General features: G+C 52.4%; 1 long non-coding RNA gene across 1 annotated transcript; it reads right to left on the bottom strand.

Moving 5' to 3' along the window:
* Positions 1-6,387: 6,387 nt before the first annotated feature.
* On the bottom strand, positions 6,388-12,329 carry LOC129151243 (uncharacterized). Its single transcript, XR_008557978.1, has 4 exons — positions 12,238-12,329; positions 11,870-11,944; positions 7,550-7,648; positions 6,388-6,770 (listed from the first exon to the last, which is right to left on the bottom strand). It is a non-coding gene; the product is annotated as an uncharacterized LOC129151243 (long non-coding RNA).
* Positions 12,330-12,824: the final 495 nt, after the last annotated feature.

Below are 12,824 nucleotides of genomic sequence, written 5' to 3'. Positions count from 1 at the left end.
TTTACATGTACACAGTGCCAGGCTATGTGACTGCCATGATTTGATCGTCTCTAGTCAATAACCTTGTCTTAAGGAATGGTAGCAGCAATGGCTCAGCTCCTTTCCCTGCCACAAGTTCCTGCTGCTGGGAGTGGTGGGTGAACACAGACCCTTCTTTCCAAGACCCCTGCCTTCTTGTCCCACAGGGAAGGGGCCCTGCAGGACAAGGGAAGCCCAACAGGCCTCGCCGATGCCCAGGCCTTCCATCAGCACCTCCCTTCTTCATCCCTTTGGAACAAGAGCCTGGGCCCTGGGCCCTTTCTTCAGATACCACCTCTGACTGCCTCTCACTGTCCTCCTCAGTCCAGAGCCACAGGTAGAGCGGCTGAAATATCGATCCCTCTCCTCTCCTCTCCTCTCCTCTCCTGTCCTCTCCACTCCTGTCCGCTCCTGTCCTGTCCTCTCCTCTTCTATCGTGTCCTCTCCTCTCCTCTCCTGTCCTGCCCTCTCCTCTCCTGTCCTCTCTTCTCCTGTCCTCTCCTCTCTTGTCCTCTCCTGTTCTGTCCGCTCCTCTCCTGTCGTGTCCTCTCCTCTCCTCTCCTGTCCTGTCCTGTCCTGTCTTGTCCTGTCCTCTCCTCTCCTGTCCTGTCCTCTCCTGTTCTCTCCTCTCCTCTCCTGTCCTGTCCTCTCCTGCCCTCTCCACTCCTGTCCTGTCCTCTCCTGTTGTGTCCTCTCCTCTCCTCTTCTGTCCTGTCCTCTCCTCTCCTGTCCTCTCCTGTCCTCTCTTCTCCTGTCCTCTCCTCTCCTGTCCTGCCCTCTCCTGTCCTGTCCTCTCCTGTCCTGTCCTCTCCTGTCCTCTCCTCTCCTCTCCTGTCCTCTCCTGTCCTCTCCTGTCCTCTCCTGTCCTGTCCTGTCCTCTCCTGTCCTGTCCGCTCCTCTCCTGTCGTGTCCTCTCCTCTCCTCTCCTGTCCTGTCCTGTCCTGTTCTCTCCTCTCCTCTCCTGTCCGGTCCTCTCCTCTCCTTTCCAGGAGTCCTTCCTGGCACGGGTTAACTGTGTGCATAAAATTGATTGCGATTTTAGTAATTCGGTATAATCACAGTCTACCAGCAGGTTGCTTTTCCAGCAGGAGGGTTTGGAATTATTTTCTGGAGTTTGCAATATAGAACTTAAATTAAGCCTCAGAAGTCAGGGGAGCTCCGCAGCATCCCTAATGCGGTGCTAAATTCTCAGCAGCACAGTCTCTGCATTAAAGCCTTTGCTGGCAATTAGGTTCATTAACTATCACAATACCTTATTTATTACTCGTCGTGCCATATGGTTTCCCAGCTAAAGGATGGCGCCCGCTCTCCTACAGACCATTTGGCATCATAAAAATGTTAACAAATAATATTATGGCTCTTGGGGGCACAAGGCCTCACTGGGTTCCGGGTCTGAGCGGAGGGAGAGAATATGAAAACATTTTTCTTCCATGCAAAATAAAAACTTCCTCAAGACAGAAGTATTCAAAGACTGTAGCCCTTGCATAACACCCGTGGGAGTTTTATTTACTCTTGTAATGGTTATGCCAATATTTGCATCAGCTAGGACTTCACTCATCTTCCTCTCCACTCTCCTTTGGGGTTCTCTTCACTTTCGCTTTCCCCATCTTATTCCTCTACTTCTGTGTCACGGGGCCAACACTCCCTAAGGTCAGGGGCACACTGCTGGGCGGGTGAGGGCTGCCCATGGGATCCTCCCACAATTCACCTGCCCTCAGGGTCTGACACAGCTCCCACCTGGGCCTGCTGCCCGCCCTGCTCGAATCCTGCCTCAGGGTTCTCTCTCCCAGTTCTAGCTTCAGCTGGTATTTCCAGCAGAAATGGGTAAGTCGTGCACGTGCCAGTGTGAGCAGGCGTCCTGCGGCCCAGGCTCTGCCAGTCTCCCACCGTGGAGGGTGGGTCTGGGAAGGCCGGAGCAGGGGATGAAGACCTCAGGAGGATGGGAGAGGCGCACCTCAAAGGGCCCGCCTGAGAACGCCATCGTGGAAGGACAAAGCACCCCCGTTCCCTGTCCCCTGGCTGTGGGAGGCTGGGCCTATGTCTGGGGACTACAAGCAAAAGGTACATAGAGGAGGTGCTCTCTGCCAGTCTTCAGTGTGCAGTGAGCAGGTCCTGCAGCTGTGAGCTCCCCCGCCCCCGCCCCACGCCACAGCCCTCCTCTGAGTGAGGTCGGTCTGGGTAGTCAGTGCAGGTTCCAGGTAGACTGTGATTTACCTTCTCTCCAACGACTTCTTAGACCTGAGACACTCCTTGGGAAGCAAGATAAGGTTAAATGACAAACACTAAGACTGGACTTCCTAGTTTTGAATACATAAGTTGTCATGCTAGCTGTGTCTTCATCTGTAAAATCTATATATATAAAAAGCCAGCAACCAGAACCCCGGACTGACTGTAATGAGGTCGCTATGACGCCAACTTCGGCCAGCGAACCGGCTGATTGGGGGGTGGGGCCAGCTGGCCAACCTCCTGCAGCCCCTCCCCACGGCCGGCCCCACCCCTGATGGGCCCCCACCACCCCAATCAGCCTGAAGCCCCTCCCCCGGCTGGCCCTGCCCCTGATTCCCCCCCCCCCCCATAAGGGGCGGGCTGGCTGGCCAACCTCCTGTAGCCCCTCCCCTTGTCCGGCCCCACCCCAGATCAGCACCCTCACCCTGATCAGGGGCAGGTCCACTGGCCAACTGCCTGTGGCCCCTCCCCCCAGCAGGCCCTGTCCCCAATGGGCCCCCACCACCCCATCAGAACCACGGCCCCTCCCCCCAGCCAGCTCCACCCCTGATTGGCCTCCCAACTCTAATCAGAGGCAGGGCTCGCCAGCCAATTGCCTGTGGCCCCTCCCCCCACCGTCCTGGCCCTGATCTGCCCCAATTGGGGCCCAGCCCGCCGGACTCCACCCATGCACGAATTCGCGCATTGGGCCTCTAGTAGGGATCATAATAGTACCAACCCTGTAGGGTTGTTCCAAAGACTAAATAAGTTGGCCTCTCGAAGGACCTAGGACAGCAGCTGGCACAAAGCAAGCACTACACAGGGGACAGCTGTGACTAGAAACAGTTGTGTTAGACCATCCCTCTTCTCTGCTCTGATATTTCCTTTGATGCTTTAAGGCATCTGGGAGGGGGACCACCCCCACTCTATAACCACAGCCTCGGCCCCAATCCTGATTCTAGGCCTGAGATCAAGCCATGTGGGCAGGGGCAGTGCCAGGGGGCCATCTGCCCCCACCCACACACCATTTCCTCTGCTGTGATCACACCCTGTCTGTCATCTGGGGATCCCAAATGCAATGACACCCCTGCACACCCTACCTGCTCACCCTACCGCCATGACGGGTTAGGCTGGGTGACCTGATTGGAATCATGGACATGGACGAAGAATGCCAGACTGGATGAGACCTCAGACATGACCAGAGAAGGAGGTGATGTGGCCACGGTCATACAGCCAGGGAAGGGCAGAAACAAGGCCCTCGTCAAAGTTCCCATCCCCTGGCGCCACTCAGCACGTCGGTGAGGGTGGGAACAGAGGGCAGCAGAGGAGAACTCAAAATTAAACAAACCCCATTACGTGTCAATTACAGGAGTCTGGGATGAGCTGCCTGCAGCAGGGCAGCCGCAGGAGAGCTGCTCCTCGTGCTCAACCTGCTGGGCACGGTCCCTGGAAGGAGACAGGCTAATCTGGACAGTTCCCGGCGTGGGTCACTTCCTGCCCAGGCTGTCGGCCCAGCAGCTTCCGCAACGTCTTCATCTGTGAAACGGGGATATAACAGCGCCCACCCTGTAGGACTGCTCCTGTCCAGTGACTCCCCCTCTGTCCAAAGGCACCTGGCTTCCCTTCCTGCTGGTTTGCTCCTACTGGTTGCAGAGACTAGTTTTTCCCCCTTTGCTTCTCCAAGCGGTGGCCCCCTTGGGGAAACTCTTTTAGGGGGACAAGTGTAGGGCCTGGGGTTATGCAGTGACAACATGCACACGTTACCACATGCACAGATACCAGCAAGTCCTAGCCTCAGGGTGTGCACCGCCACGTGCTAATTCTCCGGGACAGGCCATCAGGTTTCCAGAGCTCACTTTTCACTTGTCAGGTCCCCCGATGGGGCCGGGGCAGCCGCTGGCACAAAGCAAGTGTCTCTGGGCACATCTCCCAATACTTCCCTCCTTCATTTTCCCATTTGTAAGTGGGGAAATAAAAGGGAGTCGCTTCAGAGCATCGCTGTGATGGTTACGCAATACATGGGAAAAGCTCAAGCCATTGTCCTGTAACGTGCCCCCGTAAGTGCTAGCGATCACCAGAACCATTAGTATCATGTATGACCATCTGCCATGGATCAGGTTCTATCTATCGACATTATGTATTTTCCTATGTATGATCTTATTTAGTCGGCACAGCAACCTGTACGAGTATTCTCTCCTCCATTTTACAGAAGGCAAGACGAAGGCTCAGAGGAGACAGCTAGGTAATGAGAGCCCAGGCATTCAAGCAGCACCCGTCACCCTAAGTCGGTGCTCCTTCTAACACAGGGCATTGCCTTTCCTCTGCTCCCTGCACGGGCAGGCATGGGGCGTGCAAGGCTCCACTTCCCCTGGGAACTCCCTACGGACTGAGGCGCATCCCAGCCTGGCCCACTCCTGGGGGTCATGCTGTTCCCAGCTGTCACTCCCGGAACTCCCTCCGCGCGTCTGGGAAGGGGAAGGTCAAGGCTGTCAGACCTGGGGTAGGTCTCCAGGACTGCGCCCTCCAGCCTAGCCTAGAGGGAGGACGGGCAGAGCAATCAGGAGTAAACTGGCCCAAAGCTGCGGCTGTGAGGAAGAGAAACATGGAGAGGATCGGGAGGTTGTTTTCAGGAACGTTAGACAGAGACCAGAGAGAAGTGGGTAATTTCAATCTGGTGCAGCTGCTGGAGATGAATTTAACTGCTGGTGCTGGCTCTTCTCCCTCTCCACCCATTGCACTGAGGGCCTGAAGGGTGCAGAGCCCTAGTGCTCCCCCAGCCCCCTCCCCGCCCAGGCAGCCTTGGGTATTGCAGCCTTGGGGACTTCACTAAACTAGTATATATTTTTTTCAATCTAGACCTTTCTCTTATTGAGAAGGGACTGCGGTGAGACAACAGGAAGAACTCCCAGGAGCAGAGTGTGAGCTCTGCGAATGGGGGACAGAGACTGCAACCGGCTCCTTTTACTCTTAGGGACAGAGGGATGCTGACAGGGTCCCTTGCTCTTACCGAACGCACCACCATAGTCAGGCACAGGCACGGGGATCAGGGACAGGCTGGGGGTGGAGTGGGGGCATGAAAGCCCAAACCAGGGCTCAGACACACCTGAGGACTCAGCCATATTCACACACACACACACACACACACACACACACACACACACACCCGCCGTCCACTCAGCACACGCAAATTAGAAGCCAGCAAGTGCTGGTTCTGACCAAGGGCTCTGGATCCTGGCTGCACTTTAGAATCTGCCTGGAGAGCTTTAAAGACAAAGCCTACGACAAGGTTCGACCGGTGGAGATGTTGACTTAACTGGACCGTGGTGGGGCTGGACAGGGGTATTTTCCAAGCTCCCAGGTGAAGCTAATGTGCACAGCCAGGGTGGGAACCGCGGAGGCGGGCGAGGAGCCTGCGCTTCCCGCCCTCGCCCAGCGTCCTGGTCAGTTCTGCCTTGTGACCACTAGAGGTCAGCAGGGCCTGGGGGAAGTGGCCGCGGTGGCCCCGGCCCAGAGCGCCCGCCCAGCTCTGGGTGAGCGGCGGGCGGCCCAGCCCTCTCGCGGCTGTGGGCTCTGCGGGGACGGAGGGCGGGCGCCACTGCGCCCTGGGCTGAGCTCGGGCACCGCAAGGGGCGGAGGCGGCCTGCTGGCAGGAGCCAGGCCTGCGAGCCAGAGTCAACTTCACTTACATGCTTTTAAAACAGTATCCCCAATAAAACCTCACAATCCAGGCCTGTGGCAGCCAGCGCCTCTCTGCACCAGAATTTCCCACGTGGTCACTGCCAGGTACCCTGTGCGCACACACCGTGCCCGGCAATTAGGGGGGCCAACATCAACAGAAAAGAGAAATGTTTTGCCTTTTCCGTGGGACAAGCCAGCGTTTGGATTTCAAGGGCTGTTTGTTTTGACTCAACTGTTATTTGGGCTGGAAAAGAGCAAAGCAGAGAGTTCCTTGACTTTGGCTAAGATGTGGCACACACAAGGAACGCAGCAGAGCCCCCATTTCAGAAGCGCAAATAGAAGTGAGCCAGTGGTCCAATCTTTCATCATCTCTGAGAAGAATGTCAGGGGTAGGAAAAAGGAGGCTTTCCTACGTTTCGGCTTAAGGAAAATGAAAGCAGGTATTGACGGTAGTTGACTTCACAAATGAAAACTGGAGGCCTCCTTGCTTTACTCCTGGTTCCCAGTTCCCGCCAGGGAAACCTTGGGGCACTGCACATGCGTGCTCCTAGCACTGCCCATGACACGGTGTCACGATTGCCCTTTACAAGCCCACCGTCCCCTCTAAACTGCCGGGCTACTTGGTGGAAGGATAAGTTCTTGGCACATAGAAGGTGTGCAGTAAACATCTGTCAAATCAGAATGTTTGGCCCGGCTAGTGTGGCTCAGCGGTTGAGCATCAACACAGGACCCAAGAGGCTGCAGGTTCAATTCCCGGTCTGGGCACGTGCTGGGGTTGCGGGCTCAATCCCCAGTAGGGGCATGCAGGAGGCTGCCAATTGATGATGTTCCTCTCTCATCGCTGTTTCTATCGGTCTATTCCTCTCTCTCTAAAAATCAGTAAAAACATATTTTTAAAAACGTTTGTTGCCAATATTATCTTGAATAGTATTTAAAATCAACCCACAGAGAAATGTTTCTAGATCCTTCTCTATTCTGCCCAAAAGGCCACCACCCTCCATACTTAATCCTAAAACATTTGGGGGAAATTTGTTAAAAATGCAGGTTACTGAACCTCAAGAGGCAGTGACTGGGTAGGTGTTGGGGTGGAGTCAGGAACAGGCATTTTTGACAAGGGCCTCAGGTGCTTCTGAATGGTTAGGGGGAGGAGCCTTCCCCTCCTCAGCCCCACCCGCACCTCCTGGCTGGGCTTGTCCCCAGCCCTGACTTCACCAGAGTGTGAAGACCAGGGAGACAGGCCAGGGCAGCTTTCGATGCACCCCGAGGGACTTCTGTCCATTTGTCCCCCTAGCAAGGCATGCTGGGAGCTGTCGTGGCCTCCAGCAGAGAGCAATGAGGGTTCTCTTCTGCTCCACCTGGTCTGGTTCTCTCCAGGCACAGCTTTCTTTTCTCCCCTATTTTATGTCACTCCTTCCCTCGGTTTCCTTACCAATCCCAGGGGGCAGGACGGACGTGCCAGGCCCCTATCCCACCAAGTAGGAGACTACTGTGTGGGATTCTGGGACTTGACTTGTGGGCTGAACTTGGGGCTCTATGGATATGGTTCCAGGTGTTAGCCTGGCCTTTAATGGCATGAAGGGATTCAGGGCAGCCAGAGGCGAGAGAGGAGCCTGGGGGCCTAAAGTTCAACCAGCAGCCTGGTACTCACCTGGCCACTGTCCTCTTCGTAACCACTCCAAAGAGACAGGACAAGGACGAGTTCCACAGCCCACTCTCCCTTCTCACAAAGGCACTGTCCACAGGCCACCTCTCAGCGGGGTGGGGGCAGAGCGGAGACAAAAAGCCACAGTAAAATAACTTCAATTATTGATCACTTACTGCATTGCAGACATTGGACTTAATATACATTACATAAAAACATACATATACCAACACCGAAAAGTAGCCACACATATACCACTCTCTCAGTTTTACAGATGAGTCTGAGAATTTATTTATTTAAAAAACATTTTTTAATTGATTTCAGAGAGGAAGGGAGAGGGGAAGAGAGAGATAGAAACATCAATAATGAGAGAGATTCATTGATCGGCTGCCTCCTGCATGTCCCACACTGGAGGTCGAGCCTGTACCCTGGGCATGTGCCCTGACCGGGAATCGAACCCTGACCTCCTGGTTTATAGACCAACCACTGAGCCACACCTGCTCGGTGATGAGTCAGAGAAGTTAAACAATTTCCCAGGACACAGAGTTATACACTGAGTGGCCAGATTATTATGATCTCTGAACGCATAATAATCTGGCCACTCAGTGTACTTCTCTTGAGTACCTCATTTATTTTATATCAAAGATACTATAAATCGTGCACCTGATCAGTTTTCCCCTTTGCACTGGCTGATAGAAAGCTCAGGGCAAACAGGTGGTTGATCTCCAGCAAAGGTCTAGAATACTTTTGGTACCCATTTGAGATACAAATACACTGAGTGGCCAGATTATTATGCGTTCAGAGATCATAACAATCTGGCCACTCAGTGTAGAGTAAGTGACAGAGGTAGGATTTGAATTCAGATCTGTCTGGCCAAAGCTCCAAACCTCCACCTCAAAATGGAAGAGAAGGTAATGGCATTCCTTTCCCTGGGGATGTCTCCAGGCAAAGTGCCCGAGGGCCAACGGAGGTCTCAGAAACTGCTTGACACTGAAAAGCTGCATTGGCTCCAAAATACAAAGAGAAAAAGACAAAGTAAAAATGTTTAAAACCACTTATTTAAATGACAACAACACACATTATGACAAGTAGTTAACCACAGCTCATCTCAGAGTTTGATACAAGTGATGTTTAATGAGGGGCATATGCATATTCTGATGAACTGGGAGTGGCTCCCTATCCCCACCCCACCTGGCCCTGCCCATCTATACTCATGGTCCCTGCCCAGAGGAGATGTCAGGATATCCCCGCTCTGAGCAATCTCCTGAAGCAACTTCTGATTTTAGTTTTCCTGCTTGCAGAATGGGGATCATGTATTTGTCTACCTAACTCCCGAGTAGTCAGAGGTTCAAAAAGAAACATCTTTGGAGGAGCACAAAGTTCCACAGACAAACCGAAGATCCTAGAATGTAAAGGATCTCTCCAGATGGAAAATACAGGCTCAAATTAAAACAAAGACACATAAATAAGTTTCACAAGTAATAAAAAATGTCCAGTGTCTTATGTACTTCTCTCCTATCCCAGATCTCATGGGGTTTCAGATTTAATAAGGATAGTCCAGCTGGTGTGGCTCAGTGGTTGAGAATCAACCTATGAACCAGGAGATCACGGTTCAATTCCTGGTCAGGGCACATGCCCTGGTTGATGTTTCTATCTCTCTCTCCCTCTCCCTTCCTCTCTGAAATAATAAAAATATTTTTAAACAATATTTAGTAAGGATAATTACTAATACTAGAGCACTTCACATTCCTTATCCTAGGTATCCATCCTGTCCTATAAAGTAAGAGGGCTGTCTCTTCTTATTTCTGTCACAGGTGCAGAGAGGTGAAATGACTAGTTCAGGGACTCCCAAACAGTTGGAGCTAACGCCTGTCAGGCCCACCTGGACACCAGACCCCCTTAGGCTAATTAGGTAACGCTCTGGGCCTAAATGTTCTCATTTGGAAATGGGTATAACAAGAATCACTTTAAAATGGGTATACAGCAGTCTCAACCTATGTTTTTAAAAAATATATGTTTTTATTGATTTTAGAGAGAGGGGGAGAGAGAGATAGAAACATCGGTGAGAGAGAAATATCTTCCTGTATGGCCTCAGGGATCCAGCATGCAACCTGGGCTTGTGCCCTGATTGGGAATTGAACTGATGACCTCTTGGTACGTGGGTCGATGCTCAACCACAGAGCTCCACCAGCTTGGCACTTCCTATCCTTTAGGATTGCTAGGAGGCTCCATAAGAAAAGCATGAAAAATTACTCAGCACATAATGTGGGTGTCCTTATTGTTTATTATTATAGTTATTATTACAACATAGATGCATATTCTTTCTTCGCTAATGCCTCTCCCAAACCAACACACACATAAATTTTCTTCCCTGGAATGAAGATCTCAGATCTGAGTTCCTTGGGGAGACCAGGCCAAAATGTCAGCCAGATTTGCATGATTCTCAAGATCATGAAAAGGAGACAGATAAGTTAAGACACAAAAGAGGAAGGAAAACGGATAGATGAGCATTTAGACCAGGGGTGGGGATCGTCTGGCCCGAGGGATGTATAAGGCCTGCAAAATCATTTGGTCTGGCCCTGCCAAGGCATTAGGAGTGAGTGCGTTAATGACATGCTTGACCAACTACGGCAGGCTAATTTTTAAGTTGATAATTTTGTGTGGCCCAAGAATGGTGTTATAAACATCCAAATGGCCCTTGGTAGAAAAAAGGTTCCCCACCCCTGACTTGGACCAAAAGTGAGGAGGAGGAGGAGCCAGGAAGGCCGGGCCCAGCCCACTTATTAAAGCTACACAACAGTTCCGCATCCCTGACCCTGGCGGCTTTGGGGAGCCTGGATGACGAAGGACAAAATCCACAAACAGGCCCTCCGTGGATGGGGAGGTCTCAGGGCGCTTGGAAAGCTGCTTTCATTTCATTACCAGCAACACGGAGCCTCATTGTCACAGGAAAATATAAACCAGTTGGTTCAAAGGCTGCAGTCACACTTAGCCGGGCTGTAAAGTTAGCACTGCCCGGCTGGGTTCTGGAGGTGCCCTCCCACCCCTCAGCGCAGGGATGTGGGGAAGGAGCCCTGGGAGGCCCTGGCTGACTTGCTAGGTCTCAGCCTTTCGCCTTGGACTACGTACACTCCTAGACCAGACTACCCATGCGGCCACCAGTGAGGAGCTAAGTTCACATCAGCTTTGCTCTAATTCCTGAGCCATCTCGAGCACAGGTGACCTTGAGAGTACACTTTGAAGGGCAATGGCCTTGTCTCAGACACACAGGAAAGGGCAGGCGGCACACCCTGTCCGAAGCCCTGGAAGCAGGACATCGCTCAGGAGGCAGAATGGTGCCCACCTGTCAAGGTCTTAAGGCCATGCCACGGCCTTTCTTTTCTTACGTGTAGGCCACGAGAAGAACCACTGAAGGGTTTTCATTCCGGGAGGGACACAGACCTGTCCTTAGAAAAACAATTCCAGTGGCCATTTGAAGGAAAGGTTGCTAAGAAGCAGCTAGAAGCAAATAGACAAAGTGCGCCCAATCCTCCCCAGATCAATCTGCCTTCTAGCTATTTTGCCGATGTTTCTAGACAAAGAAGTTCCATAGGACGCGAGAGGAAATTTGCAGGACGCTCCAATGAGCAGGGCCAGCGTGGTGCCTAGAGCGCAACATCTAAGCAGGCGCCACTCTGAGAATCAGGCAAATGCCCGGAGGTGATGCCTCCTCAAACTCTGCATCCTGGGTGCTTCATCTAGTCCTGGCCTGATAACCAGCCCAGGAGGCAGCCCGCCTGTGTTCATTTGTAAAATGCTTAAATGCAAAGGCAAGAACAGTAGCTGTGGGCAGACCTGGATCTAAGCCCTAAATCTTTTTTTTTTTTTTTTTATTAATCCTCACCTGAGGATGTTTTTCTGTTGATTTTTAGAGAGAAGTGGAAGGGAGAGGAAGAGACGGAGAGAGACACCCCGGCCTGGCTGGGATCAAACCTGAGACCCTTCAGTCCTCAGGTCAACGCTCTCAGGTCCTAACTCTTCATGAGCTTGGGTGTCCTCATCTGTAAAACGGTAAAATGATGTGAAAGCACTGGGCACAGGGCTGCTCCAATTCCAGGCACTGCCGCTTGTTTTGCCTTGGCCTTGGCCGGCACACCCTGGGAGAGCGGGATGTCAGCCGCCTCAGTGTTGCCTTTGGAAGCAGCGGCAGTAAAAATAGGTGCAGCTCAGTCAGCGAGGGCACCTCGGAGCCTGGGGAAGCACACACTCCTCTCACTTCCCAGCCTGTTCATCTGGGCTCAGATCCCTCATTCTCCGCAACAGCGGCCTGTTTGTTTAAACATCTACCTTGCTGTCTTCTTTCATTCTTTGAACAAACATTTGTTAGGAGTCCACTATACGCAGGCATAGTCATTCCAGGTGCTGTGGATACAAAGGGGAAGAATCCACCCCTGCCCTGGTGCAACTTACATTAACCAGAGGGAAGTTAGGGGGCTCCAGGGAGGGGGCCAGGAAACAAACAAGCAGGTCCACAAACAAAGGAAACAGCTTCTCCCCCCGCCCCCCTCACCCCCCAGAGGCTCCCGGGGGCAGGAGGCTCAGCCCAGGCAGCTGCAGGATGTCTCTGGGAGGAGAGACTTGCATGGTGGGAGGGGGAGGATGAGACGTCAAGTGCAAAGGCCGAGGTGGGAACTAGCACCCTTCAGTTATGTTACCTGCTCAGCGTCAGGTGTACAATTTCGGACATGATTTCTGCACCAGAGGGACAAATGCGTCTCTAGACCTGATTCAAAGTGGCAGGTCTATATCTGTATCTGTATCTGTGCCTAATTCTCCATCCCCCTCTCTGTACCCAGGACACCTTATTTGGGTCACAGCTAAACATTCCCCTAACTACAGTTGCCATGCCCCACCCCCCTCCTTCCTCTCTGACCTGGCCATGGCTTCACCACTGATATTTCCTTTCCTTTTTAGAACCACAGAGAGCCCTCCCCGGCAGAAGCACCTTGCCATTTCCTGCCCAAGCTGAAGCCCAGGGCACTCTCTCTTTCCTCCTCCACTTTGCTGGTTCCTGTGTGGAGGTAGGTGGTTTCCCAACACTTCGGTTCCCTCATGATAGGAATCGAAGCTATAATAAAGAGAGACCACTTCCTTTATTTTTTAAAAAAAATTCTTTTGTTAATCCTCACCCGAGGATATTTTTCCATTGATTTTTAGGGAGAGTGGAAGAGAGAAGGGAAGGCAGAGAGAAACATTGATGTGAGAGAAACACATCGACTGGTTGCCTCTGGGGAGGAACCTG

This window comes from Eptesicus fuscus, chromosome 13 (assembly GCF_027574615.1).
Source record: "Eptesicus fuscus isolate TK198812 chromosome 13, DD_ASM_mEF_20220401, whole genome shotgun sequence".
Lineage (NCBI taxonomy): Eukaryota > Metazoa > Chordata > Mammalia > Chiroptera > Vespertilionidae > Eptesicus > Eptesicus fuscus.
Note: the sequence above shows the minus strand (reverse complement) of the source record. Positions and strands in the feature narration are given on the sequence as shown.